Consider the following 27,769-nt stretch of genomic DNA (forward strand, 5'->3'; position numbering starts at 1 on the left):
GAATTCCAGCATCAAAGAAACCTGTTTAATATTGTTTAGCTGATCAAATGTTCCACAGAACACCCTTGGAGAAAGGATGGATTGGGAAAATTTCAGCGAGGAGTTTTGCAGTCTTTTATTGTATAAACTGTGAAGGAAATGAAAAAATATGGGGTTAAAATAGCCCATTGGAATCACAACTGGATAGACAACTGTACTAAGAACATTGACTAGTCATTAGTAGCCACTCTGTGGGAGGTCTCTAATAGTATGTCTTGAGGCTTTGCCCTTGGTCCTGGCATGTTCAGCATTCTTACAGTGACTTGTCTCACAACATTGAAGACCAAACCTAATTTTAAAATTTTCAGGTGTCCTAAAGTGTGAGAAGCTAATATGCTATATAACACATTGAAATACTGTCTCAAACCAAGAGAGGAATCCAACAGAGTTCCATTAAAAATTTGTTCGAATCAATAGTGAAAGTAAAGGATAGATTACCTCTGACTTTGAACTAGCTCGTATGAAAAAGACATGGGGTTGTAGCTGTATCAGGCAAATGTGTGATAGGGCTACCATGCTTCTGACGTCAATGAAGCCATCCTGGCAGGTAAAATGGCTTGCAAGGCAAGCACGGGAGGCAAGATGGTCTGGCCACTCTAGGAATGGTATTCCAGTCTTATGTTGCATTTTGAGAGTGACATTGACAAATTGGAGCATGTCTAAAGAATGGCCACCATCAGGAAAGTTCTGGAGAACATGTGCTGTAAGGAGGAAAGTGAAGAAACCAGGGACATTTAGGTGGTCTGTAGAAGAGATATTAAGGAACATGTTGATAACTGACTTTGGGGGGCAGTGTAGTCGAGTAGAAATGAAGTGAGTTTGTGCTCCAATCTCTGCTCTAGTACTTCTAGGCTGTGTGTTCTTGGACAGGTTTCCTAACATTTCTTATCTTCTAAGCCCTTAGATAAGAAGTCATCATCCCTATTTAGTGGGGTTATTGCGATGTCCTGGAGCAGAATAGGTGGTCAAAATGAGCCTCTCTTTCCTCTGCCCATACAAAGGGCAGTCATAGCAATCAGAAAGGTGATTCATTTGATGTAGATTCAGGGGGGAAACTGAGACCAGTAGGAGAATTCCTCTAAGGGAGGTACATTTGGCTGATGAAAAATAGGAACTTTGTAGTAACTAAAACCTGGAAAACAAAGGAACTGACTTAGTTGCCTTTAAGTTGACAGTGGAACTTCCGAAGATTGTTAAAAGAGATCCTTGCTTTGGTAAGAGGTGTGATTAGTGACTCCCAGATCTCTTCCAATTCTGAGATTCCATGATTCATAGATACAGCTAGACTGTATCGTTCTCTTCCATATGTGGTCAACTCATATATATTCAACCTCCACATTCATATATATTGAAGAGATACTTCAAATTGTTCTTGGGCCATTTCCTATGTAAATGGGGGCTTTCTCTCCTATTTCGGCGCTCCGTTACAGCCTAGTTCAGGGATTTGTTCTCAATGGGCACTTAATAAATGTTCATGTGTTCAAATCTTGACTCTACATCTTGGCCATGTGACCTTTGGCAAATTGCTCTCTGGGCTTCCATTTCCCCATCTGTAAGATAGAGATAGCAATAACAGCTTTATGAGATAAAATGAATAGAATATTTTAAGTCCTTAGAAAAATAGTAAGTTTACAATCAATGTTAGATATTATTATCTTTGTAGTTGTTGTCAGTGAACTTAAATCTGTTTACTGCTTATGTATAAGTTTTCTGACTGCACAGTAAGAGTCTTAGGGATGAATTGGTTCTTCCTGTACCATCTCCCCAGTACCTAATATTTTGTCCTAAAGAGTGTTCTCGGTTATCATGCCCCAAAGCCTACTTAAGTCTATTACCCTGGTTCCCATAGCATTAACGATGGGGACAAAGACGTATCAACTGGAAAAAAAGCAAAAGTGGAAACACTGAAGTGGGGGCAATTTAGCCTTGGCCAGAAAATCGATGACAAGGCCAGAGCTGGTCTGAAACATCGTCTTGGGGGAACGCCCAGCATGCAGTCAGTCCATGCTGGAGACTAAGCTAGCCTTAGCTGTGGCCCTGCCTTTTGTTGTTGTCCTCTGCAGAAGGGGGAGTGTTTGTGGGCATGTGCTGGGGGGCCCTGTGAGCATCTGCTGACAGAGTCTGTACCTTGGTTAGTGCCTAGTCCAGCGTGGGCCATGGCCTAGACCTAGAGATATTTGACCAGGAAGGGAGACAGGGAGGAAGGAGGAAGGAAGGGAAGGAGAATGAAGGAGAGATCCTTTTTTAAAAAGGATCGCAATTAAAAAAACATATAAAATTTACCATCCTGACCATTTTTAAATGTATAATTTTGTAATGTTAAGTATATTCACATTGCTGTGCAACAGGTCTCTAAAACTTTTTCATCTTGTCAAACCAAAACGTTCATTAAACAATTCTCCATTTACCCCTCCCTCCACCTCCTGGCAACCACCACTCTATTTTCTGTTTCTGTTAATTTAACTACTTTAGATACCTTGTGTAAATGGACCTATTATTTGTCTTTTTGTGACTGGCTTGTTTCAATTAGCATAATGTCCTCAAAGTTCATCCATGGAAGTCCATGTGACAGGACTTCCTTTCTTTTTAAGGGTGAATAATACTCCATTGAAGATATAGAGATAGATGATAGATAGATAGATAGATCACATTTCATCTATCCATTCGTCCATTGATTATCACTTGGGTGGCTTCCACCTCTTGGCTATTGTGAACAATGCCATGAGCATAGCTGTGCAAATACAGAAGTGCTTTTGGGCGGGGGGCACATAGGTGGCTCAGTCGGTTAAGCATCTGACTTAGGTTCAGGTCATGATCTTGCAGCTCCTGAGTTTGAGCCCTGCATTGGGCTCTGTGCTGACAGCTCAGAGCCTGGAGCCTTCTTCCAATTCTGTATCTCCCTCTCTCTGCCCCTCCCCTGCTTGCTTTTTGTGTGTGTGTCTCTCTGTCCCAAAAATAAATAAACATTAAAAAAAAACATTAAAAAAACATTAAAAAAAGAAATGCTTTTTAAAAAATGTTTATTTTTGAGAGAGAGAGCATAAGTGAGGAGGGGCAGAGAGAGAGCTGGACAGAGGATCTGAAGTGGGCTCTGCACTGAAAGCAGCAGCACACCCGATGCAGGGCTTGAACTCACAAACTGTGAGATCATGACCTGAGCTAAAGTCAGATGCCCAACCGACTGAGCCCTCCAGGTGTCCCTAGAAATGCTTTTAAAGGAATAGAGAAGTTAAGATTTTGGAAACGTGGGAGGGGAGATTTAGGGAAACAAATTTGTAGAGACAAAGAAAAAACTCAAAAAAGCAATCCATGCCCAAAATGGCAATTTTGAAAGAATACCAGTGAACAGTTGGCCAAGAAAAGTCATTAGTCATGGATTATTGAGTTGTAAGGAACAGAACCCGCTCATACTAGCTCAAGAGAAGTGCTTATCAGAACACAGGGGTGTCTCACAGCACCCACAGTGGGGCGAGGGAAGGACTGGATCCAGAAACTTGAGTTTAAAACCAAGTTCCTCTCTTCATCTTATAGAACCTACAATTGTTCTTTCAATTGCAGACATTGCTGTTCTAGGCTTTGAGGATGCAACTGTAAATAAAACCGACTTTACCCTGGGGAAGGTGAGTAATAAGCAACTAAATAAACAAGAAATTCCAAATTCTGTAAATTGAATGAAGAGAAAAGCAAATTCTGTGAGAAAGAATATCAGGGAGGTGAAGGTGGCAGAGGGACCTAGCGGATCATTGATTGCTGCTCTGAGGAGGTACGCTGAGGCTTCAAGCACAAGGAAGAGGAGGTTAAAGCCATATGCCAGGCAGAGGAGATGTTACGTTAAGGAAGTGAGAGAAAGCCATGAGCCTGGAGCAAGGTGGGCGAGGGATGGTATAGCAGATGGAAAGGAAAGGAGTGTAATGGCAGACACCAGATCATTCAGAGCCTTGTTGACTATGGAATGAATTTCTTTTCTAGTGCAATGGAAATCCATTGACAAGTTATAACCTGAGGAGTAACAATATCTGATTTATGTCTCTAGAAGATCCTTTTGGAAGTCAGGTGGAGAGTGGATTGAGAAGGGGAAAGGGCGAGAGAGGGAGCAGGAGTGGGAATGTCATAGACAGTGGCTTAGGCCTCCACCAGGGAGGTGGAGAGAAGGGGGAATAGTCAAGACATACTTGGGGGTACATCAGTGTTCCTAGCAGCTTTATTCATGATAGGCAAAAAGCGAAAACCGCACATGCTTATCAACAGATGAGTGGATAAACAAATTGTGGTATATCCATACAGTAGAATAGTATTCACCCATAAAAAGGAATGAAGGACTGATACATGGTCCATTGTGGATAAGCCTTTAAAAATTGTGCTAATCGAAACAAGCCAGTCACTCAAGCCTCATATATATATATTTTTTTATCTCATTCTTATGGAAGTCCAGAAGAGAGAAATCGTAAAGACAGAAGGTAGATTAGTGGTTGCCTAGGACAAAGGTGTGGGACTGGTGGGAGGGAAGATGACAGCTAAAGGGTAGGGGGATTTATTTTTGAGGTGATGAAAATCAAAATTGGCTGGGATGATGGTTGCCCATACTGGTGAATATACTGAAACCATTGGATGGTATACTTCAAATGGGTGAATTGTATGCTATGTGAATTATTTCTCAGTAACACTGTTGAAAAAAAGAGAGACCACACCTGGAGCAGGACTGACAGGACAAGCTGTTGGTTTGGAGGAGGAGTGTGTAGCCCGTCATCTCTCTTCCCTCTCTGTGCTTCCGTTTCATTCCCCTTCTGCTCTGTGGCTGGGCTTTCTCTGTGCACAGGAGAAAAGAGGCTGTCCTAGGATCTACTCTACACTGCATCCAGCCCCCATGCTCCTGCTCGTACAATAGAAGTCTCTGTAGTGGTACCTGGGTGGCTCAGTCTGTTAAGCATCTGACTCTTGATTTCAGCTCAGATCACGATCTCACTGTTCATGAGTTCAAGCCCCACATTGGGCTCTGTGCTGACAGCACAGAGCCTGCTGAGGATTCTCTCTCCCTCTTTTTCTCAACCCCCCTCCCCACTTACAATCTTACATGTGCTTTCTTTCTCTCAAAATAAATAAATAAACTTAAAAAAAAAAAAGAGAGAAGAAAAGAAAAGAAATCTCTGTAGACCAGTTTCAAGCCCCCTGGATGGAGACATGTTTGCCTAACCAGGCCGCCCCTTAGTAGGTCTGTGTGGGATGAGCAGTCCCCATCCTCAGAGGTAATAGCAGTCTATTTTCAGAGTTCTCTAACAGAACGAACATATAATGAGCACCTTTCATGTGCCACATACAGTGTCAACTGCTCTCACATCCCTAATCCCGTATAATCCTTTATCGACACTGTATGAAAGCATGTGCTGACTCAAAGAAACTGTCTCAGTTGGGTTCAACTTGTGGTGTATGCATAATGTCACGTCAAGGCCACAACTGGTAAACTCTTCTACCCCAGGGTAGGAGGAGGCCTCCTTGAAATGGGATTACCAGCCACAGAGTGTGCTTTGCAGAGAATAGTGTTTTCAGTTCACCAAAACACAGGGCTTAGCGTTCCTTCTGGTTAGTCGCATTGGCCAACAGAGAGATGTTTCTAAAAAATGCTTTAAAACCAGTCTGATGGGGAGAGAAATCTGTTACAAAAACTATTTGGATCTTGAACATTAGCAATCTGTAAATTCTCTGTTTAAAAATCCTCCCTGGCCTTCCTGATCTGACATTGCTCTTTGGAAAGAATGATGGCAAATGCCGGAGGCTGAAGGTGCAGAGCGAGCCACGAGGAAAATCCATATTCTTTAACTTAATCAGTGTTTGTGGAGTAGGCAGAACCCAAATCCAAACCATATTTTCCAAAAAGATTTTCCCTGTTAATTCTTAAATCCATGTGTATTATATGAGAAATCTAATCCATATGTTTCTTACTCATTTACACTTAACTCATCAAAGCACTTCCTCTGAAGAGCTATTTGATGTCCAAGGAGACTTTAGAGACTTTTTTTTTTTCTTTTTAACAAGCCTTTGTTCTTGGAAATAAAGAAGCTGCTGAAATTGTTATATGCAAAGAGTAAATGAACTTGAACCCCAGAAAGGTTAAACTTTGTTTCAAGGAGGTTCTATATTCAGAAGAAACCACTTTAGGAATGAGCTCTTTTCCTTTTAAATTCTTTTTAGGAGGGGCCTCCAGATGGGTGCTTGGATTTTCATGCCAAAACAATTTGCTCTTCAGCTGTTATTGGTAGGCACCATTAGATAGATAAAGTCCATCTCATTAAGGCATTCCTAGGTGGTCTTCAACTTTTTAGTTAGAAGAAACCACACCTAATTTTGATCTCTGTCTGATAATTTGTGGCAAAATCTGCCCCATGCAAGATGCATCCTTCGAGATTCCCAAGATGTGTGTTAGAAAGAACAAAGCTCTGGGATAAAAGAGGTGCCATGAAACCATAGGGCAGGACCACCTCCCTTCCCCTTCGATCGGGATCATGCCCAAGCCATCTCACAGAGTATGAACTCATAACCTCTCTCTTCTCCCACTCTGACATTTTTTCTTACTTTGCTAACACTTACCTTTATGCTTCATTCATGTCCAATTTTATTGTGCATCTCTTAGCATAGCTGTCCTGGGGCTGTGAGGGAAGGAAAGAAGTTGAAGGCACTATCCCTACCCCTGAGAGGCTCATCATTTCACTAGGACACAAAGTAATCCAAGTGAGTTTATCAGGCGTGTGCTTGGTGGATATTCCAGGACTTCCAAGAAGGGAAGGACGGTCAAGGACAGACAGAGCATAAAAAGCTTCCCAGGGCACATGGACCCTGGGGTCTGGGAATAACAGCCTGAGTATTGATCTGACTGTATCCAGATGAAGATGAAAGCACCCTGGGCTGGCATCATTTGGACACTCCTTCAAATTGATGTGCTAAAAATATTTGCTTGATATTTGCCAGAAGAGAAACTGAGGACTGAATGTGTAAGGCATGCAGGACTGAAGGTGGCAGGACTCACGGTCTCTATCACCTCTACAATTCCACTCTACCTAAAACCATCCACCCCACCCAGCAAACCCAAGCCAGGCAGTCAGCAACTGGCCTATTCGGTGACCATCAGTTGTGACTTTTTATGCCCATAAGGAATCTTAGAGCCCATTGAAAGTGCTCTCCTTTTGTTCTAGTAGATACAGATTTCTTCACCTTGTACCATTTCTAATGATGCTTTAGCACCCTTATGGTCTAAACCCTTATGGACTATTCTTGGACAACTGCCTACTTGGGATGACGTGAAAAACGGGCAAATATTTGGCTCAGTGCATAGAGACAAGGAATAAAAATGAATAAGAGAAAATAAGGTCTAAGGAACCAGCATTGTTTATTTTCTCCTATGTTCCAGCCTAGTGCTTGATGTCATACAAGCTTGTTATTGTTTGTTCTCTATAACAGCACTACAAGGCAGGCGTTGTGATCCCATTTGACAGATGAAGAAGGAGACACGTAGAGGCTAACACACTTGCCCATGGGCAGCTAATAAGTGAAGCTTGGATACAAACCCAGTGTAGGGTTAGGATAGATTCGTGGCAGGGGAGAGGGGCGGTTGGGTGAAGATCAAAGTCAGGAAGCGCAATGAGGAGCCATTGAGAAACCCAGGGATAAAAGGAAGTAGCAGTGAGCTAGAAACAGGGCATATTAGTGACTGCCACATTTGAGGGTCGGGAGTGGGTTTGGAGGGAGAGGAAAAGAAGTTTCTGGTCATGAGAAAACATTGGTAACATTGGTGACTGAGAAAACATTGGAACCTGGGTGTCAAGGGAGGGCATGGGTTTGAAGAGAAAGATGCTGAATCTGTTGTATTTGAGGTTCTGGAAGAACTTCAGTGTAGGTTTCTGGTCTGTGCTGGAGAGCGGTCAGTGCTGGACCAGAGGACACTAATGGGACACCAGACAAGGAAACAGAGCAGCTCACTGAACACTGAACCTTTGGGACCACCATACTGTGTTTCTCATGATACAGTATCTCTGCTTCTCAGAGGAGACTCTGCTACCTCTGGTGTGGAACCCTGGGAAATGGAGGGCTTGCTTTTGGTTGTCCCAGTGATTGGATGCCCTTGGTCTTCAACAGACCTACAGGGTATACAGGGATACAAGATGTCCCATGATGCACGGGACAGCTCTGCCCAACGCAGAATCACTCTGGGATCCTCTGGATTTCTAAATATCCCATTGGACATTCACTTAGGTGAAAGCTCTATTTATAAGTCTCTGGGCCTAAAATCGAAATTTCTGTATATACATATATATCTTGCTCCACTTAAATTTATACTCTGTTTTGTAAGAATGTAATCATAAAAATAAAAAATTGTACTTCAATTTGTTGGAATTTGACTGAGCTGTCACATTTCAGAAAATTATGTCTCTGATGGCAATGTCATTCCTAGAATTTGAATTATTACTCTTCATAAATAGCTCTCCCACTAATGATGATTCTGCATATGTGCGCAACTGTGATTACTTTGTCTTCAAGTACTCATGCCTAACCATCAGCTGAAATACATTTTCTCCTATGGATTCCTTTCCTTTCATTTATCCTTCATATTATAGTTAGGCCATTATATCGTTTTTTTTAATTATGCGTGTAGGTGAATTATATGTAACTTTCATTTCAGGAGAGTGAAGGAGGTGTTACAAGTCGATTGTTACAAGGGAGGGTTGAGACTAATGGAGTTGAGAACTACTGGTTCTAGACTAACAGCATCCTATAGAAATATAATGCAAGCTACAAATAAAACTTCCAGGCTTCTAACAGCCACCTTAGAAAAATTAAAAGGATAGAGTATTATCATGCAGTCTTAAAAAGGAAAAGAATCCTGTCACATGCTACAGCATGGATGAACCTTGAGGACATTATGCTAAGTAAAATAAGCCAGACACAAAAAGACTAATACTGCATGATTCCAATTATATGAAATAGCTAAAGTAGTCAAATTCTTAAAAACAGAAAATAGAATGGTGATTGCCCAGCATTTGGGGGGAGGAGGAGAAGGGGAGTTGTTATTTAATGGGTCTAAAGTTGCAGATTTGTAAGATGAAAAGTTCTTGAGACCTGTGTCACACAAATTGAATATACTTAACCGTACTGAACCATACACTTAAACACGGTTAAAGTGAGAAATTTGTGTTATGTGTTTTTTAGAAATTTTTTTAAAAAAGGGACAGGTGAAATGAGTTTTAATACTACATATTTATTTAACCTAACATATCTAAAATGCTATCACTGCAACATATAATCAATGTAACAACTATCAATGAGATATTGTATATTATTTTTCTTGCACAAAGTCCTTGAAATCTATGTATTTAATACCTATAGCACCTATCAACCCAGACTGGACACATTTCTCGTTCTCCATAGCCACATGTGCTTGGTGGTTACTGTACTGGACAGCCAAGTTCTAGATAATAGAATAATAATAATGGAATACTGGTTGAGCTGGCTTTAAGTGCCTATCGCTACTGTGAATCCTTCACATAGAATGACTCATTTAATCCTCCTAATGGCCCAGTGAGATTGGCACAACTATTGTCCCTGTTACACAGGAGACAACTGAAGCTCAGAAAGCTTGAGTAGCTTGCCTGAGGTCACACACCAGTGGGTCTCCAAGTGGAAAGCTGAACCCAGGTGTTCTGGCTCCAGAGCCCTGCCTTAACCACTGTGCTATGGGTGCCTTTGTAGGATTTTTCCCAAGGATTCCTTTTCTGGCCCACTGGGAGTCTGCACAGCCCTGGCGGGTCTTAGGGCAGCAGAGACATGAGTGAGCCATCAGTTAGGCTTGTCTTTCCCTGCCGTTCCTGAGGAGCCTGGCAGAGGCACTGGCCAGCCCTTCTGAGAAGCAGAAAGAAAACCCCTGCTCGATTCACGACCCCCTGCAATGTCCTCTGTTCTCTGTATTTCCATTCAAAGAGGTAGTGGGTCTGGGCAAATCAAGATGAAACACAGACAGGACAGAAAGACTGTCCCAATTCATGCATCTAACAAGGACTTGCTACCAGGACCTTGCTCGTTAGTTATCTGCATTCCAATAACATTCTCCTGAGTTCTCCTTAATAAAGACAGATTTCTTCATTTCCTGGGACTCCTGTCAGGATTATGCCGACAACTTCCCCATTAATTATTAAATTATGTACCATCAAAAAATGATTGCATTTGCTTCCTATCTAAACACCACCCCTCACTGATGAAAAATCTCATTTAAACTAATATGCTTTTAACTTGCTTCATTTCAATACCTCCGTGGAGGCTACTAACGAGCTGACTCCTTGCCCAGCTGGTCCCTCAGCCCTTCCTTGGAACAGTCCAAGCCCAATCTTGCTGGGCAGGAAAGGGGAGGACTCACCATTTGAATCAGAGTCTTGGCTAGAGGCTTCCTGAGGAGTGTGTATACTTAAACACACGACTTTGAGTCTGAGCTCCCCACAAAAGTGAGACCCCACTTGCTGCTTTCAGAACCATGAAAACTGCTTAAGAGTGTGGCCACAGGAGTAAAACATCCTCCCAGTTTTACCTGGGAAGCTTCATGAGTCAGGTAATTATACCCAGATTCCCTTTACAGGGGCTTCTTAATTATTATTTAATAGAGAGATGATTCCAGGTTGTGACCCACAAGGCTGGCAGCATTATAACCTTAGAGCTGGAGAAGCACCTTCTCCCAGATGCTGTCCTCCTCCGGCAGGGAGACAAAGTGCTTTGAAAGGACCCCTCATCATTGCTTTTAGAGAATGTCATTTGCCAAGCAACTCATCTTCCTGGCATGGTCTTCTCTGGGGTGTCAGATGGGTCACTTCACTGGAGTGCTGTGAATCAGGTCAGTCTGTTCCTCTGATTAACCCTGATCTCATTCTGTTGGCAGCAGGCAGTGTGGCCTGAGGCCCTGCTGCCTTCCAAAGGCTGTCCACTTATGCCAGGGGTACTGGGAACAGGAAGAGCTGACTGAGCTCACACCATGGGCCAGGCTTGGTTCTAAGTACTCTTGAAGCCTGTCTCCTTAAATTTTCACATTGGTATTATTTAACTTCCCTCCCTGTTTTACAGATGTGGAAACTGAGGCTCACTGTGTTATGCCCATTGCCCAAGGCTACATAGCTAATGTAATCGGGAGAGCTAGGATTTGAACCTACATCTCTCTGGCTCCAAAGCCCAAGGGTTTAACTCCTGTGTCATGCTACTAGGGGTTAGCTGGCTAGAGAGGGAATTATCTGGGCCATGTTCTCATGGCCAGAACTTGGCTAGATTGGAGCACCTGCATGGTTCAGTCAGTTAAGCATCCAGCTTCAGGTCAGGTCATGATCTCATGCTTCATGAATTCGAGCTCCACTTTGGGCTCTCTGCCTTCAGCACAGAGCCCACTTCAGATCTTCTATCTCCCTCTCTCTCTGCCCTTCCCCCGCTTGTGCGCACACACACTCTCTCAAAAATAAATAAGCATTAAAAAAAAAAAAAACTTGGCTAGATTACCAAAGGACAGCCATTTTTGTCCATATGGATGGTGCATCATGCTCTTGGCCTCTGATCAGGGGCATATACAGTAATCATATTTTCCCTTCTCTATCCCAGCCATATTCATTAGACCAGGGATGGGCTCATTATTCCAGCCAGGCCAATAGGAGGTCTTCCCAAGGAATTTTAACTGGAAGTGAAAAAAAAAAGGAGCCTGTCCTACTCCAGTGGTACAACTAAGTAGACAAGAGCTCCAATGACCATGGGTCATGGTCCAGACTTGTGGAGAAGGGCAAAAAGATGGTTTTTGATTATACACAGAGAAAGAGAAAAAATCCCAATGGTATTTGAGCCCTTGATTCGAATTTCTGGGGCACAACCCTTGTATTTCCTATAATTCAGCAATGTAAGCAAATAAATTTCCCCCTTTCACCCAATATAGTCCTACTTAAGTTCCTGTCACTTGTGACAAAACCACGCTAATACACCATGCACTGGAATTTGGTCTAGTAAGGTCAATGCGGAGCCTCTAAAGGGCTTTAATGTGCACTGGAGAGAGGCAGGAGTGGAGAGGGGGATACTGTGGGCAGGAAGACCAGCAAGGAGCCTCTTGCTGTGTGGGCTGCATCAGTGGTCCCACAGAGAGATGATGAGGGCTGGAACCAAGGCAGTTGGGGATGGAGTCAAGTTGGGAGAAGTTTTCTGATTTGGTGATTGATTAAAATTTGGGAGATGATATTGGAGGTGCCCAGGATGATTCTTAAGTAGATGGTGATGCCATTAGCTGAACAGAAAACACAAGGAAGCAGAGCAGACTCAGGGGAAGTGAGTGGAGAAGCAATAGGTAAGAAGCTTGGCCATGGCTGGCTGACTGGTGTTTAGCTGTGTGTGGCTCCTTTAAGCGGACACGATACATTTTGGCACTACGACAAAGGTGTGTTTTGGCAGTCACCTGCTGGCCACAGCCTCGGTCCTGAGTCATTCACCTAACCTGTGCCTCACACTTCTTTCCATCCTGCTTTCAGCTCTCCCAGTCGCCAAATGGCCTTCTTGTTTTGTCCTTGCATCACCCTGCAGATTTGTCAGAACTGGTATTGTCTTCCTGGCAGAACTTAGGCTCCTTTCCATGGAATTCTGTCCTTCCTGCTGCTCAGCTGAATTGAGCCACCTTGGATAACTCCCACCCTGGAGTGGTGTGGATAGATGGCTAGCACTGTTAAAAACAAACAAAGGAATCATGCTGTGGAAATCTGACTCCAGCCAATTTGGCTGCTTATAATTATAAGCGTCCTTTGTGCTGGTATCTGTAGCCTACCATAGTTAAAAGATGATGAGGACTGTAGACCTCCTCTGCTATGACTGCTCGACCAGGGGGTGTGGGTAGGTTGCATTGAAAGCAAGACCCAGACCAAATTCTGGTATACATACAAACGTTTATTAATAAGCAGGGATTTCTGAGTTCTCTGCTCTCTGACATACACTTTGCAGGATGAGACAATATTCTAGTGGAATAATTCTAGTCAAAATCAGGCAGTAGCCTCATCTGTTAGGTGTAGCACACAGATAAGGTGGAGTCTGGGGCCTGGCAGGACATTATGATGTAGCTGGAAGCTGTTGAGCTGGAAAAACTCTTGCACTCTACTCAGGTAGGCATGGAGGACGTGTATTGTATTGTTGGCTATCCCTATATCTTTTGCACCATTTATTTTACCAATGAAAAATAATTTCTAAACCCATTTCACAATGAGCAGACCCTCTAGTGCTGATGGAAGATAGAGATTGCTGAAGCTCTACCCAGCAATAAACCCATGCATATACGCTTAGCTAATATTTGACAAGAAGGCCTAGAAGACTCAACGGGGAAAGGATAGTCTCTTCAATAAATGGTTTTGGGAAAACTGGCTAACTATATGCAGAAGAATAAAATTGGACCCCCTATCATATACCACTCACAAAAATGGACTCAGAATGGATGAAAGACTTAAATGTAAGACCCAAAATTGCAAAACTACTAGAGGAAAACATAGGGGAAAGCTCCTTGACATTGGTCTTGGAAAAGATTTCTTTTTTTTTTTTTGGATATGACACCAAAAGGACAAGCAACAAAAACAAACATAAACATGTGAGACTATATCAAACTAGAAAACTTTTGGGGGTGCCTGAGTGGCTTGGTTGCTTAGGTGTCTGACCCTTGATTTCGGCTCAGGTCATGATCTCATGGTTCATGAGTTCGGGTCCCATGTCAGGCTCGGCACTGACAGTGTGGAGCCTGCTTGGGATTCTCTCTCTCTCTCTCTCTCTCTCTCTCTCTCTCTCTCTCTCTGCCACCCCTCACCCCCACTTGCTCTCTCTCTCTCAAAATAAATAAGTAAACTAAGAAAAAAATAGAAAGCTTTTGCACAGCAAAAGAAACAGTCAGCAAAATAGAAAGGCAACCTACCAAGTGGGAGAAAATATTTGCAAAGTATCTATTTGATAAGGTGTTAGTATCCAAATATATAAGGAACTCATACGATTCAGTTGCAAGAAAATCCAAACAATTTAATTAAAAATGGCCAAAGGACTAGAATAAGCATTTTGCCAAAGAAGACACACAAATGGCCAACAGACACACAAAAAGATGCTCAACATCACTAATCATGAGAGAAATGCAAATCAAATCACACTGAGATACCACCTCACACCTGTTAGAATGGCTTTTATCAAAAACACAAAAGGTAGCAAGGGTTGGTGAGGAAATAGAAGAAATGAAATCCATATATGCTCTTGGTGGGAATGCAAATTTGTACAGCCACTATGGAAAACAGTATAGAGGTTCCTCAAAAATATAAAAATAGAATTATGATATGATCCAGCAATCTCCCTTCTGGGTACATATCTGAAGGAAATGAAATCACTATCTGGAAGAGATATTTGTATACCCATGTTCACTGCAGCATTATTCACAGTAGTCAAGACGTGGAAATAACCTAAGTTGAATAGATAAAGAAAATTAATATTTATGAATAGACAAAGAAAATGTGGCATACATGTACAATGGAATATTGTTCAGCCATAAAAAAGAAGGCAATCCTGCCTTTGCAACAAATGGATAGACCATGAAGGCATTATGCTAAGTAAAATAAGTCATTCATAGAATGCATAGCAATAGAGTAGAATGGTGGTTGCCAGAGGCTGTGGGGTGGGGAAATGGAAGACGTTGGTCAAAGGGTACAAACTCCCAGCTATAAGATGAATAAATTCGGGGGATCTAATTTACAGCATGGTGACTATTGTTAACAATACTGTATTATATACTTGAAAGTTCTTGATAGAGTGAATTTTAAATTTTAACATCACAAAAAGTAGTAATTATGTGAGGGATGAGGTGTTAGCTAACTTTATTGTGGTAATCATTTTGCAATATATGTGTCTATCAAATCATCATATTGTACATCTTAAACTTACATATAAGTCAGTAATATCCCAATAAAGCTGGGGGTGGAGGCAAAATTGCTGAAGCTCTTATAGAAGCTACCCTGGAGTGTAGATTTCTACTTAGAATCTACCAAAGCTTACAAAACATTCTGGAATGTGTATTGCTGATTAGGGTACTTCAGACATAACAAAATGCTCCTAGGATGTAGGTTAAAACTAACACATACATCTGTCAGTCTAAGCTTAAGTATTTAAAAATAAATTACATGTAAAATGCATATATACATATATATGTGTGTGTGTGTGTGTGTGTGTGTGTGTGCATAAAATTCATAGCATGTACTTGCCTCAGGACCTTTGCATAAGCTGTTTCCTGCATGCATTGTCTTCATCTGTTTCTCACCTATCTGCCTGAGTAGCTCCAATGCAATCTTCAGGACTTGGAATAGCTGTCACTTCCTTCAGGAAGCCTTCCCTGATCCGCCACCATCCTCACCAAGGCTGAGTTGAGTGACTATCCCATGTCTTATTTATTTTTGTAGCATCTTGTGCTAACTTGTCGTCATTGAAAGAAAGTCAATCGGTCTGTCCCCTCCACTTGACTATAATTCCTAGTCTCTTTCTCTGTAGTATCAGCAGAATACCTGGCCATTAGTAGATGCTCAGTTTGTTTATGGAATTGAGTTTAACTCAAAAGAGAGGCCAATTTTGCTTTCCTTCCTCCCTGCTTTCCATCCATGTATTGGAAAAGGAATCATCCATGATTATTTGCTGACCAATGGTAGATAACCAGTAAGAAAAGGCTGAAGGGGACACTGCCTTCATAAGTCTGGGAATAATTTGGAAGCAACCAAACACAGAAACATTTTTAATTTGTTTTCACTTTAAATTCTCCAAGTGTTCAGTGATTTGCTCTCAGGGTGAGCTCTGGAGCTGGAGTAGTGATGAGTATCTTCTGTGTTGGCTGTTCATTGATATTTATCCTGAGGAGAAGAAAGCCACCAGAGGCCTTATTCATTCAGTGCTTCCCTTTGGGTTGTGCAATTCCTCATGGAGTCAAGGTCAGTGAGGGGCTGTCAGCCAGCCAGACAGCACATCAGGGGGCTGCTGACCTCATTTTTGTCCACCACAGTCCAAATACACAGACTTGGACTTGACATTTGCCAAAGTACAGCTAAACTAACGGCGGTCAAATGATGCTCCACGTATTCAACCCCAGATCAAAGTGGCTAAATAGGGTTTTAATGTTAGAAAATAGACTCGGCAGAAATATCGACACATGGGTCATTTATTTGGAGGTACTCTTCCTTTTGCAGCTCTGAATCTGTAATTTTATTTCATTTTTTTAAGCTGAATTTTCTTCTAAAGATTTTTTTAAAGTTTATTTATTTTGAGAGAGAGAGAGAGAGAGAGAGAGAGCGAGCACGTATAGGAGGGGCAGAAAGAGAGAGGGGGGGAGAGAGAGAATCTTAAGGAGGCTCCGCACTGTCAGCACAGAGCCCAGTGTGGGGCTCAAACTCATGAACTGGGAAATCATGACCTGAGCCCAAAACCAAGAGTCAATGCTTAGCCAACTAAGCCACCCAGGTGCCCCTGAATCTATAATTAAAAAAAATTTTTTTTTCAACGTTTATTTATTTTTGGGACAGAGAGAGACAGAGCATGAACGGGGGAGGGGCAGAGAGAGAGGGAGACACAGAATCGGAAACAGGCTCCAGGCTCTGAGCCATCAGCCCAGAGCCCGACGCGGGGCTCGAACTCACGGACCGCGAGATCGTGACCTGGGTGAAGTCGGACGCTTAACCGACTGCGCCACCCAGGCGCCCCTGAATCTATAATTTTAAATAAGACCAGGCCTATAGCTCGATGGGCATTTTGTCCCATTTGAATAAATATTGAAGAAGGAGAGAGGATGACGTGGAATTTATGCATTCAAGATATGTAAAGTTTATGCTCTCGGATTATGTGGAAAATACTGTGAGCGAATGATTGCTGTCCCCAGAGGTTCCAGGAAAGGAACGGAGGCCAAGGAGGGGCATAACACCTGTGTCTCTTCTGTACCTTTGTCCACAGCCCCAACATTCCCCCCTACCCTCAACCCCCTTGCCCTATAAAATACCACAACACCATAAAATCGTGCCAGGATCAGCATTCTGGGCATGGAAAACGATGCAGGAAAATTCTACGACGCAGAGTTGAAAGCCATAGTTCTAGGAAAAAGACTGGGCAGCAGCTAAGAATCCCTGAGCCTGCCTGGACAGGTAGAGCTGGACAGGTGTGTATGGCCTCCACATTGCGGGAGGCAAGGATTCTTGGAAGAGCTCTTGGATAAAGGCTCTTTCAGTGAAGGTCATTCTGTGAATGAAATCTGGTGTGTTTGTAATTCTTTGCTCTGGTGAGCAGCAAAAATGGTCAGGGATAATCTTAAAAGGCCCCAAAGCCCTCATCCAAAATTGAGAATATTTCAGATTTTAGAAAGGGAACCCAGTAGCTGATCACAGACCTGCAGTAACATTTTCCTGAGGGGCTAGTGCATATCTTGAGAAGAGAAACTCTGATTTCCCCTCCCCCACGTAGGAAACCACAAACCAGCACAGAGATTCAGGCTCAAAACCCTGATGCTCTTCAGGCGAACCTGTGGCAACCTGCTCTCACCTGCAGTTTTCTTCCCAGAGATTTTAAGACTCTGTGTGTGTGTGTTTTCATTTCTTCTTTCTTTCTGCCTTGTGCTTAAGGCAGTGTTGGCTTCATGGCTCCTGTTGATACCCACCGTGGCGAAATAAGACAGAAACATGGTTAAGGGCTAAGACCTGTGGTCAGAAGGAACTTGGTTAACATCCTCCCTCTGGCACTCTTTAGCTGTTTGTTGGAAACTAGGAAGCTGCTTAACCTCTCTGAACCTCAGCTTATTCAGCTATAAACCCTCTTGCAGGGTTGTCATAAGAATTAAAGGAGGTTATGAAGTCACTGAAACTTACAGAATGCTTGCTCTGTACCAAGAACATGCTAAGAGTTCTACATGAAGGGTTATTCTATCAAACAGAGGAAACCAAGGCTTATTTTATGAGAAAACAGGCTCTGGAAGGCTAAGTCACTGGAGCCATGTTGCAGCCAAACGGAGAAGCTGGCATTCAACATGAAGCAGTCTAACCCCTGGTACTCTTACCTCCTCTGCTCTGATGGCTCAGTAGATGGGTCAGCAAAATGTCTGCATGGTTTCTGAAACAGAGGGAGTTCTCAGTGTATGTAACTATGATGTTAAAGTGATGACAATGATAAAGGAGGACCAAACTTTAAAACAGGTAGAAACTGGAGGAAGATCATTGAGTGATGTGGTTGTCGGTGATATTGTGCTCCTGACTCATATTGTGCTCCTGACTTGGGACCCCAAGGAGATGCCCCACAAGCTCTGTCAACATCCTTTTAAACAGAGTCTCAAGAATAACTGGCTCAGAGATTTTCTAAATGTTACCAGTCCCTTCTCTGCACACTCTAGCCCACTCATGCTTTAGGTCAGGTTGCTTGCAAAACAGACTCACAGATGGAGATCCTCGTGCAGAAAATTTATTGGTAATCTAGAGATTACCATCTCTGGGGAATAAAGGAAGTAGGAGTGGTGGAGGGAAGAATTACAATGCTATGCAGTTCCAACAAAACCCTCAGTCTAGAGGTGCCTGGGTGGCTCAGTAGGTTGAGCGTCCCACTTCCGCTCAGGCCATGATCTCAGTTTGTGGGTTCAAGCCCTGCAATTGGGCTCTGTGCTGATAGCTCAGAGCCTGGAGCCTGCTTCAGATTCTGTGTCTCCCTCTGTCTCTGCCCTTACCCCACTTGCATGCTGTCTCTCAAAAATAAATAAACACTACAATAAAACAAAAACAAAACTCAGTCTATCCCATAAGGAATGCTGAGGCCGACAGACTGTGGCAGGCAGAATTCTATGATAGCCATAAGATTCCTGCCCTCTGGTATACACTCCCTGTATAATTCCTTTTACATTCAGTGCAGGCAGAACCTGTAGATATGATGGGATATCCCACCCATAGTTAGGTTACTAATAGGTTGACTTGGAGTTCATCAAAAGGGAGAGTATCTGGGTGGGCCTGACCTAATCAGATGAGCCCCTAAATGAGCTTGTGCTCTTCCAGAAAGTGAGATTCAAAGCATGAGAGGGAATATGGCAAGGACCACATGGCAGGAAGCAGCAGGCAGTCTCTAGAAAGCTGAGCATGGTCCCTGGTGGACACCCAGCCAGGAAATGGGAGCTTAGTCCTTTGGCCAAAAGGAACTGAATTCTGCCAACACCTAATTGAACTTGAAGGAAGACCCCAAGCTTCATATGAGACCGCAGCTCTGGCTGGCATGTTAGTTTCAGCCTGGTCAGCCCTAAGCAGAAGATCCAGTTGTGCTGTGCCTGGACTTCTGACCTTCAGAACTGTGAGACAATAAGAGATGTAGCTTTTGCTTTATTATTTTTTTTTTGATTAAACTTTTTATTTTCAGATAACTGTAGATACACATGTAATTGTAAGAAACAATACAGAGAGGCCCTGTGAACCCTTTACCGCATTTCCCTCAAAGGTAACATCTTAACAAACTATACTACAAGATCACAACTAAGATATTGGCATTGAGATAGTCAAGATACAGAACATTCCCATCACCACACATATCTCTTCCTTTTGTCCTTTTATAGCCACGCCCCCTTGCCTTCTACGTCTCCCAAGTGTGAATTATCAGAGAGCCCCCAGTGCAAGGGCAGCTATCTGTAGGACAGAGCTTAGTGCTTGAAGAGATACCTTCTCTTTAGCCTGTCTGCCATTCACCTAAACTCTGCTCATGTCTCCACATGGTTTTTCTCTCAAGCAGACTATTTCAGGACAGGCACACAGGGGCATTCAATATGTACTTGATGAATTGAACTGAACTGAACGTGGTTTTGCCAGGTTATTGCTTTCTTATTATTGTTTGTGATCTAATCTTTATTTTGGGGACTATTCTTCTCCCTGATCCTACTTACCTCAATATTAAAAAATCCCTCCCTTCTCCCTGCTTTACTATGTTTGGCCTCAGATTTATGGGAAGCAGGAGCCCTGGCTGTTCAGTGGCTACCCAGGACCCCTGGACACTGAGTCTGTGCACTAGATCCTGAAAAGCTCTCAGAGCATTTCTTGGTCTGGGTGGTGATAGTCTTGGGGGCAGGGACTGAGCTGTCTTTGATGAGGATGGGGGACATGACACTCCAGTCCCTGCTTGTCCAGGGACACAGGAGTATTTGTTTAGTCAATGAGTGCTAATATTTGGTTAGATGAGAAGCCCTCAGGAAGTCATTCCAAGAACAGAGACTGATATCCCAGCCTTCAAGTTCAGTCCATTACCACACACCTGAGTGCCAAAGACTGAATTCTGTACCTTCCTTCATTGCCTTCCTTTTAAATATGCTCCTGAAGCCTTCTCTCAGCCCCTTTTATGTCACTACACAGCCGAGGCATCCACTCTCGTCATCCTCTCCACCTGACTCCTCCTTCCTCCCTTCTACCAGTCCAGGTTGTTCAAACCTCTTGCATCTCCATTTATAATAGCTAATTGGGAAGTCCTTCCAATTCCAACCCGCCTGCCTTTGAGTATTATCTGCTCACCTCTTGACCATGACAAACTGGCCTGGCAGCCTCCTGCCTTACATGACAGGAGCAATGGGGATGGTGTCAGCGGTGAGAAGATAGGCTTCAGGGTGGTCCTAGGAAGTTGTAAGGATGTGCCGGATGCTTGGTTGAAAGAAGAGGCCTTCAGAGTAGAGGCTTCTAAGAATCACATTTGAGAAGAAATAGAATGACATAGAAATAATGGCAGATCATAGATTGCTCTTTGCCAAGGATTTTGCTCCTATGATACCCTATAAAAAGAAATAAACCTCCTACGGGTGGCTGGATGGCTCATTCAGTTAAGCATCTGACTTTAGCCCAGGTCATGATCTCATCATTCATGGGTTCGAGCCCCACGTCAGGAGACTTGGGAGTCTCTCTCTACCCCTCCCCCACTCACCCGCGTGTGCTCTCTCTCAAAACAAGTAAACTTAAAAAAAAAAAAAAGCCCTCCAAATTATATCAGCTCTGCACTGATAGTGGGTGGCCTGCTTAGGATTCTCTCTCTCCCCCTGTCTCTCTGCCCCTCCTGCACCTTTCTTTCTCTCTCTCTCTTTCTCTAGAAATAAACGAACAAACTTTAAAAAAATAATTAAAAAAATAAAACTCTGTTAAGATCATACCCATTCCTTCCTCCAAGGTTGGCAGTGGATGGAAATCCTCTACATGGATAAGGTGCCTGGGTCTCATGGCCCCAACTCCCAGGGAGTAGCTGCCTCTTTGAACGTCCTCCCCAAGCCCTGTCCATAAATTTCTGTGTCCAGTCCATCCACTGAGATCATGTTGGGGAAGAGACACTCCTTAACTAGAGCACTTAGACTCCAGGCATCCCAGGCTCCTCTGCCGTGTGCTCCCATAGCATCAGCATTTCTTCATTCAAATGGCATAAGTGGCCATTTGAACAGATATAAGCGTAAGTGGTTGTTATAGGTCTGCCTTCCTGGGGTCTATCTGAGTCCTTCATCCCCATGTTATAGATCGTAGCTCAATGACTGCCGTAGGATAGATGTTCAGTATGTTTTTTTGATGAATGAATTTTGCTAAGTCTCAAGGAGAGCAATAGAACAGATTCAGAAAGCTAGTTGTAGCTAGGGAATGGGGCTTACAAAGTCTAGCTTACTCATTTCGAGCTTGTCTTCCTCTCTAGGGCCTCCCTACTTAGCTCCTACCATACCTTCACATCTTTTCCTTCCCACCTGGCATACTGCAACAAAGCTAGACTTTTCAAGACAGACCTATGGGCAAGAGAGGGACAGGAGATCCATCCCATGGTGGTGTCAATCCACTCTCTAAGTTTCTAGAGTCTCACATGAAGGGGTAATCTTTCCTGGTTAATAGATTCTGGGACTATCCTCCTCTCTAGGGATGTACACTGACTCTAGGCCAGAAGGGAAAATGGAGAATTACTAAGAAAAAATAGGTAATCAATTAACAGTGACTGCCATGGGGGTGGTGAGGAGGAAGAAAAGCATTTCTGAAGAGTATTCGCCTATGGCCTCAGCAGGGTAACCTATCTTTGATTAACAAAACAGTCTAAGATCTACATCTAGGGGGATTTATTTCATATGTGCCATTTAAGGATTTAAGGTTTCCCTCAGTAGTCTTCACTCCTACTCCTCCACTACAGAGACTTGAGAAGTGGGAAATTTTAATAATTTGTAATAATTTCTGATGTGATTTCTTCTGAGATATAACAGAGGTTGAAGGAAGCAATGGCAACAGGATGGTATTTCTTTCTTTTTTTTCTTTCAAGTTTTTATTTAAACTCAAGTTAGTTAACACATCATATGGTGTTGGTTTCAGGAGTGTAATTTAGTGATTTATGACTTACTTATAACACCCAGTGCTCAACACAACAAGTGCCCTCCTTAATACCCATCAGCCATTTAGCTCATCCCCCCCCACCGACCTCCCCTCCAGCACCCTCAATTTCTTAAACTCAACTTAGTCTTTTTTTTTTTTTTTTTTTTTTTTTTTTAGAATTTTATTGTGAGCCTGTGACGGGATGCTGTGCTGTTTGTCAAGCATCATTTGCTTGCAAGTGCTGGCAATGGTGATAGATAAACCTGGGACAGTCCAGATTGTTCCTTCCCACCTTTTGTCCCACCTGGGTCTGAAACATGCCCCAAAGGGAATTTGGCTCAGCAGGCACACCAGGACTCTCTATATTGGAGCTCTTTGATGGGAATCCAAGAAGGCTCTTCAGAGTACCCATGAGGGCAGTGGGTGATGTAGCTGGGGAAGAGCCTGAGTGGATTTAGGTTGATTCTGGGTTTGAACCAACATGGGGAGGGGTGCCTGGGTGGCTCAGTTATTTAAACGTCCGATTTCAGCTCAGGTCATGATCTTATGGTTCCTGAGTTGGAGCCCCGCATGGGGCTCTGTGCTGACAGTGTGGAGCCTGCTTGGGATTCTCTCTTTCTCTCTCTCTCTCTCTCTCTCTCTCTCTCTCCCTCTCTCTCAAGAATAAGTAAACATTTGAACCAACCAACATGGGGATGTTTAGCATAAGAGGGAAAGGATAATCTGATCCACTTTGCCTCACCAGTGCCTGAGAGGGGGCTGCAGACCTGGAGAAAGAACAAAATGTCTGGAAAGCTAAAACAAAAGTTGGGGAAAAGCAGTTTAGAGGGAGGGGAAGGAGTCATTGCCAGAGTGACATCGGAGGGGCACAGAGACTGAGCACTCCCAGCGAAGTAGAATATTGTCCTTGAATGCTCAAACCCCTCTGTGAATTTCTAGTCTTTTCCATAACTCAGAGACCAAACATGTTCATGTGACATTTCTAAAACTGCGATTTGTTTCAAAATTGTTAGAAACAAGAAGAGCTGGAGATGGGTTCTGACTTTTCAACCTGGAAAGGAAGGGTTTCCTCTCTGACTCAGTAATGTGACCAGTAAATTGAAACAAAGCAAGCATGAACGCATTACCTCCCTCAGAATGTCTCAGCTCATCTTCCTATGCTTTCGGCTGCTTCTCAGACTTAGGAGCATTTAATCTTTCACTTTCTCAAGGGGCAGCACATCTTACTTGAAGGTAAAGAACACCATCCTGGTTGATGGGCAAAGATTGAATTATCTAGGATGTGTTTGTTTTCCTACCATTCAAAAAAATTGTTTCACTAGAAGACAGAAAAATGGAAACCTCCATGGATGATTTCAGAAATGCCTTGATAATGACTTGGGAAGAGGAAAACCCATTCTGCATCCTCAGTCATCCCACTGGTGTCTGAGACAGAAGAATATCATTTTTCACTTTCTCCCTTGATCTTCTCATTCAATAAATCGTGATGACAATAGCAGCACATAATACTCACAGTGACCATGTAATTTAGTACCCAAACTGGGGCTCTTTTGAGAGCGAAAGGGAATGCTCATAATCATCACTCCTGGACAGCAGGCTGACACATACAGTCACTCTAATATCAATGGAAATAGGATTGATTCTCTAGTCAGGCCCATATTTCAATTCTAGTTCCTCACATACTTACTCGCCACATGAATGCAGACATGCTATTTCACCTCCAAAGCCTCACTTTGCTCATTTTATATTAATACTAGTCTTGCAAGATTGTCATAAGGATTAAATGAAATAGCATATGTGAAATCACCTAGCATAGCAGAAGGGTGGCATTCCTCATATATCCACATTCTTTGCTTTACAGCAATATGCCAGGATTAGTGAATCGGTTCATTTATTCATGCGCCCATGAGTGAATTGGCTAAGCATTATTTAAAAACAATTTTTTAATGTTTATTTATTTTTGAGAGAGAAAGAGAGAGCACAAGCAGGGGACAGGCAGAGAGAGAGAGGGAGACACAGAATCCGAAGCAGGTTCCAGGCTCTGAGCTATCAGCACGAAGCCCAATGTGAGGATCAAACTCACAAACTGTGAGATCATGACCTGAACCGAAGTTGGAGGCTTAACCAACTGAGCCACCCAGGCACCCCTGGATAAGCATTAATGAGTGGAAGAGGTCCTCAGTGGAAGTCATACTTCTCCACAGAGGATGTTTTAGAAATTTGTGAAGGTGTACTTGGTTGCCATAATGATTTGGGGGGTGTTGCTGGCACTTAGTAGGATGGTGTCAGGGATGTTAAACATCTTGCTGCGTACAGAAGAGCTCTCCGCCACAAAGGACGCTCCCTTATCTTTCATGGCCTCCTAGTGTCCCACTGGACATTCATGTAGGTTAAAAAAAAGTAACTCTTTATAATGATCTGAGCCTAGAGACTATTTTTATTTTGCACATAAATGGAAAGCATTTTTTTGCAGAATTCTAATATGCATTGGATTTTCCAGGAATGTGTCAGATGTGTAAATTAAGGGAAATTTGTACTTTGTTCTGATTTCTCACAATTTTAGGACCTCTCATTCCTAGTAACAATACCACCGTTGGATAGTAATCCAAATGGGAAGGATATGTTAGTCACTACCACAATGCACCTGTCTTAAACTGTATTTAAGGCCTTCCCATTCACATGATTCTCCATGCAGAAATTCACATCTTACTCTCATGTCTGCTAGCATGGCCATGCCTAAGAATTTACATAATGAAAATCATATTACTTTCTTAACAATTATTTTTTCTTTTATTTCTCTTGAATAGCAGAGTGTTGTGGTTGTGGCAGAAACTTCTAGATGCTAACCAAAAGCTAGATTCTCCTTCCTTTTCTGGGCCCCCAACTAGACTCGATTTCCCAGCCACCCTTGTACTTAGTGTGGTCATGTGCTGAGTTCTAGCCAATGGCATGTGAGAAAAGTGGGGCATGCTACTTCTGGGCTTGACCCATGAAAATCTCCTACATGCAACCCTCCCCACAGATTGCTTATCTGCCAGTCCCATGATAAGAGCTAGAAATAGTTTCTATTGTGTTTAAGCCTTTAAATATAGGGCCCATTTGTTTTAGCAATCAGTGTACCATGGCTAATACAATATAGCCTTTTTTTCCTAATGTTTCTATATGAATTCCATTTTAAGATAGTGAAGAGGACACTTAAAATATTAGCTATAAAAGAGGGCTTTGGTCTGATAGGGCTGAGAGCTACTGGACTAGACAGTGCAAGCTTTTGTAAGAACTATAAAGAAGAATAGCACGTGGTTAGTACTTTATCAGGTTTATAACAGAGTGTGCACAAGTACGCCAACACACAAATGTATGAGTTAATAATTAATTTGAGGCAGTGTATAACAAGAAACAATTGAGTTGTATAGATTCGGTGGCCTCCAAAATTTTCTCCATTAGTTAAGAACTTTTTTGAGCAAGCACACCCAATATATGTATGTTTCATAGAATTTAAGACACTATCAATTATATATGACATCCTTATTACATCGCATGAAGAAAGAAAAGTTTTGCTGCCAACCATATTGGGACATAAGGCTTTCTTTACGCATCAATTGTAAAATGGATTTCAATACGAGAGACATTAAAATGTGAAGCAGTGTGTGTCTTAAAATTGATGAGAATTGGTCATGTACTTCTAAATGAATATATTAGGTCTATTTAAGAACACATATGATGGGAGTTTTAAAAGATTGAAATTTTATAAGCAGAACCTCTACTGCTTTCTTGTTGCACCCCAAAGGATTACCATAGACCCCTACTTTGAAGACCTCTAGTATAGACATAGGTCCTCTGTGGACTCAGAAGAGCAAGGGTTGCTATTAGCTGTCCCTGCATGGCTCTGGGTAAGTGGAACAGCATTCTATGTGAAAGGTATTTCCAGAGTACAGAAAAAGGAATGTCTGAATGGTGTTGGAGGGCAGTGAATAAAGCAAGGGGCTATCAGGGACTTTGATTCTGAGCCTTGGTGTTAGGGCCAATGGCAGAAGTAGGGTAGCCAGGAGAGGAATCTGATCATTAGGGAAAAGATAACATGAACAGAGGCCATGCAGTAGAGCTACAGGGTAAACAAATGCTAGCTGGGCTCTGAATTTTTTTATTATTTTTTTTTTTAATTTTTTTTCAACGTTTATTTATTTTTGGGACAGAGAGAGACAGAGCATGAACGGGCGAGGGGCAGAGAGAGAGGGAGACACAGAATCGGAAACAGGCTCCAGGCTCTGAGCCATCAGCCCAGAGCCCGACGCGGGGCTCGAACTCACGGACTGCGAGATCGTGACCTGGCTGAAGTCGGATGCTTAACCGACTGCGCCACCCAGGCGCCCCTGGGCTCTGAATTTAACGTCAGCCTGGAGGAAGAACACAACACGAGATCTTGGTAGGTGCTGCTTAAGGCTGATCTTATAAGCCAGATATAGTGCGGTTTGAAGAGAATGGGTTAGGAGATCCTGGCTCAAAACATCTCCCCTACTGACTGTCACAGTGCCTGAAATTTCTCCTTTGAAAATTAATCCCTGTTAGCTAAGGGACCAAAGACCCCAATTAAAATGCAATTACTCCTAACAGAAGTACGGTCTTTGTTTCTTGTGAATTAATACTTCAAAGGGAACAGACTGCTAAAGGAAAACACAATAGAAATATAGTGGGAAAGCTGGAGGTAAGAAAAAGTAGGAATCCCAAGAGGAGAAAAGATCCTACTAACAGGAGATGTAGAAGAGCATAGTATCTACTGAAGAGACTTTTTTTTAATGTTTATTTATTTTGAGATAGAGAAAGAGAGAACAAGCAGGGAAGGGACGGCGGGGTGGGGGGGGGGGGACAGAGGATCTGAAGCGGGCTCCGCACCGACAGCAGTGAACCTGACGTAGGGCTCGAACTCACGAACTGTGAGATCATGACTTGAGTTGAAGTCAGACGCTCAACCGACTGAGCCACCCAGGTGCCCCTGAAGTGAGTTTTATGTTCATAATCTGCATATACAGTCTTGGATTCTTCACTGAATTCCATAAATATATATATATATAAATATAAATATAATACAAATATATATATTTATGTATTATATAATATATAATTATATATATATTAACCACCTTGTGAGAAAACATACATATATATATTATATAATGCGATTTATATAGAACACACACATTGTATAGTGTACATATGTATTTCTGAGCATATATGATATAATACATATATTTCTGACTTTTCTTACAATTTTTCTCTTGTGAGAAAACACACCCTATATATGATATATATTTAATTAGATGTATATAATATTATGTATATTATATATAGTATAATATATATCATGTATATATGTATAG

At 42.5% G+C, this 27,769-nt stretch overlaps 1 long non-coding RNA gene across 2 annotated transcripts in view; it reads left to right on the plus strand.

Annotated features, from left to right (window-relative positions):
* Window positions 1-3,137: 3,137 nt before the first annotated feature.
* The window catches only part of LOC123383215, an 80,567-nt gene continuing 55,935 nt past the window's right edge, over window positions 3,138-27,769 (plus strand). Inside the window, exon 1 of one of the 2 annotated variants that reach the window (XR_006592723.1) lies at window positions 3,138-3,659. This is a non-coding gene — a long non-coding RNA (uncharacterized LOC123383215). Of the gene's footprint in view, window positions 3,660-26,652; window positions 26,818-27,769 lie in introns of those variants that run through there. The other variant, XR_006592722.1, reaches the window with a different exon arrangement.

Source organism: Felis catus, chromosome F2, assembly GCF_018350175.1.
Source record: "Felis catus isolate Fca126 chromosome F2, F.catus_Fca126_mat1.0, whole genome shotgun sequence".
Taxonomy (NCBI): Eukaryota; Metazoa; Chordata; class Mammalia; order Carnivora; family Felidae; genus Felis; species Felis catus.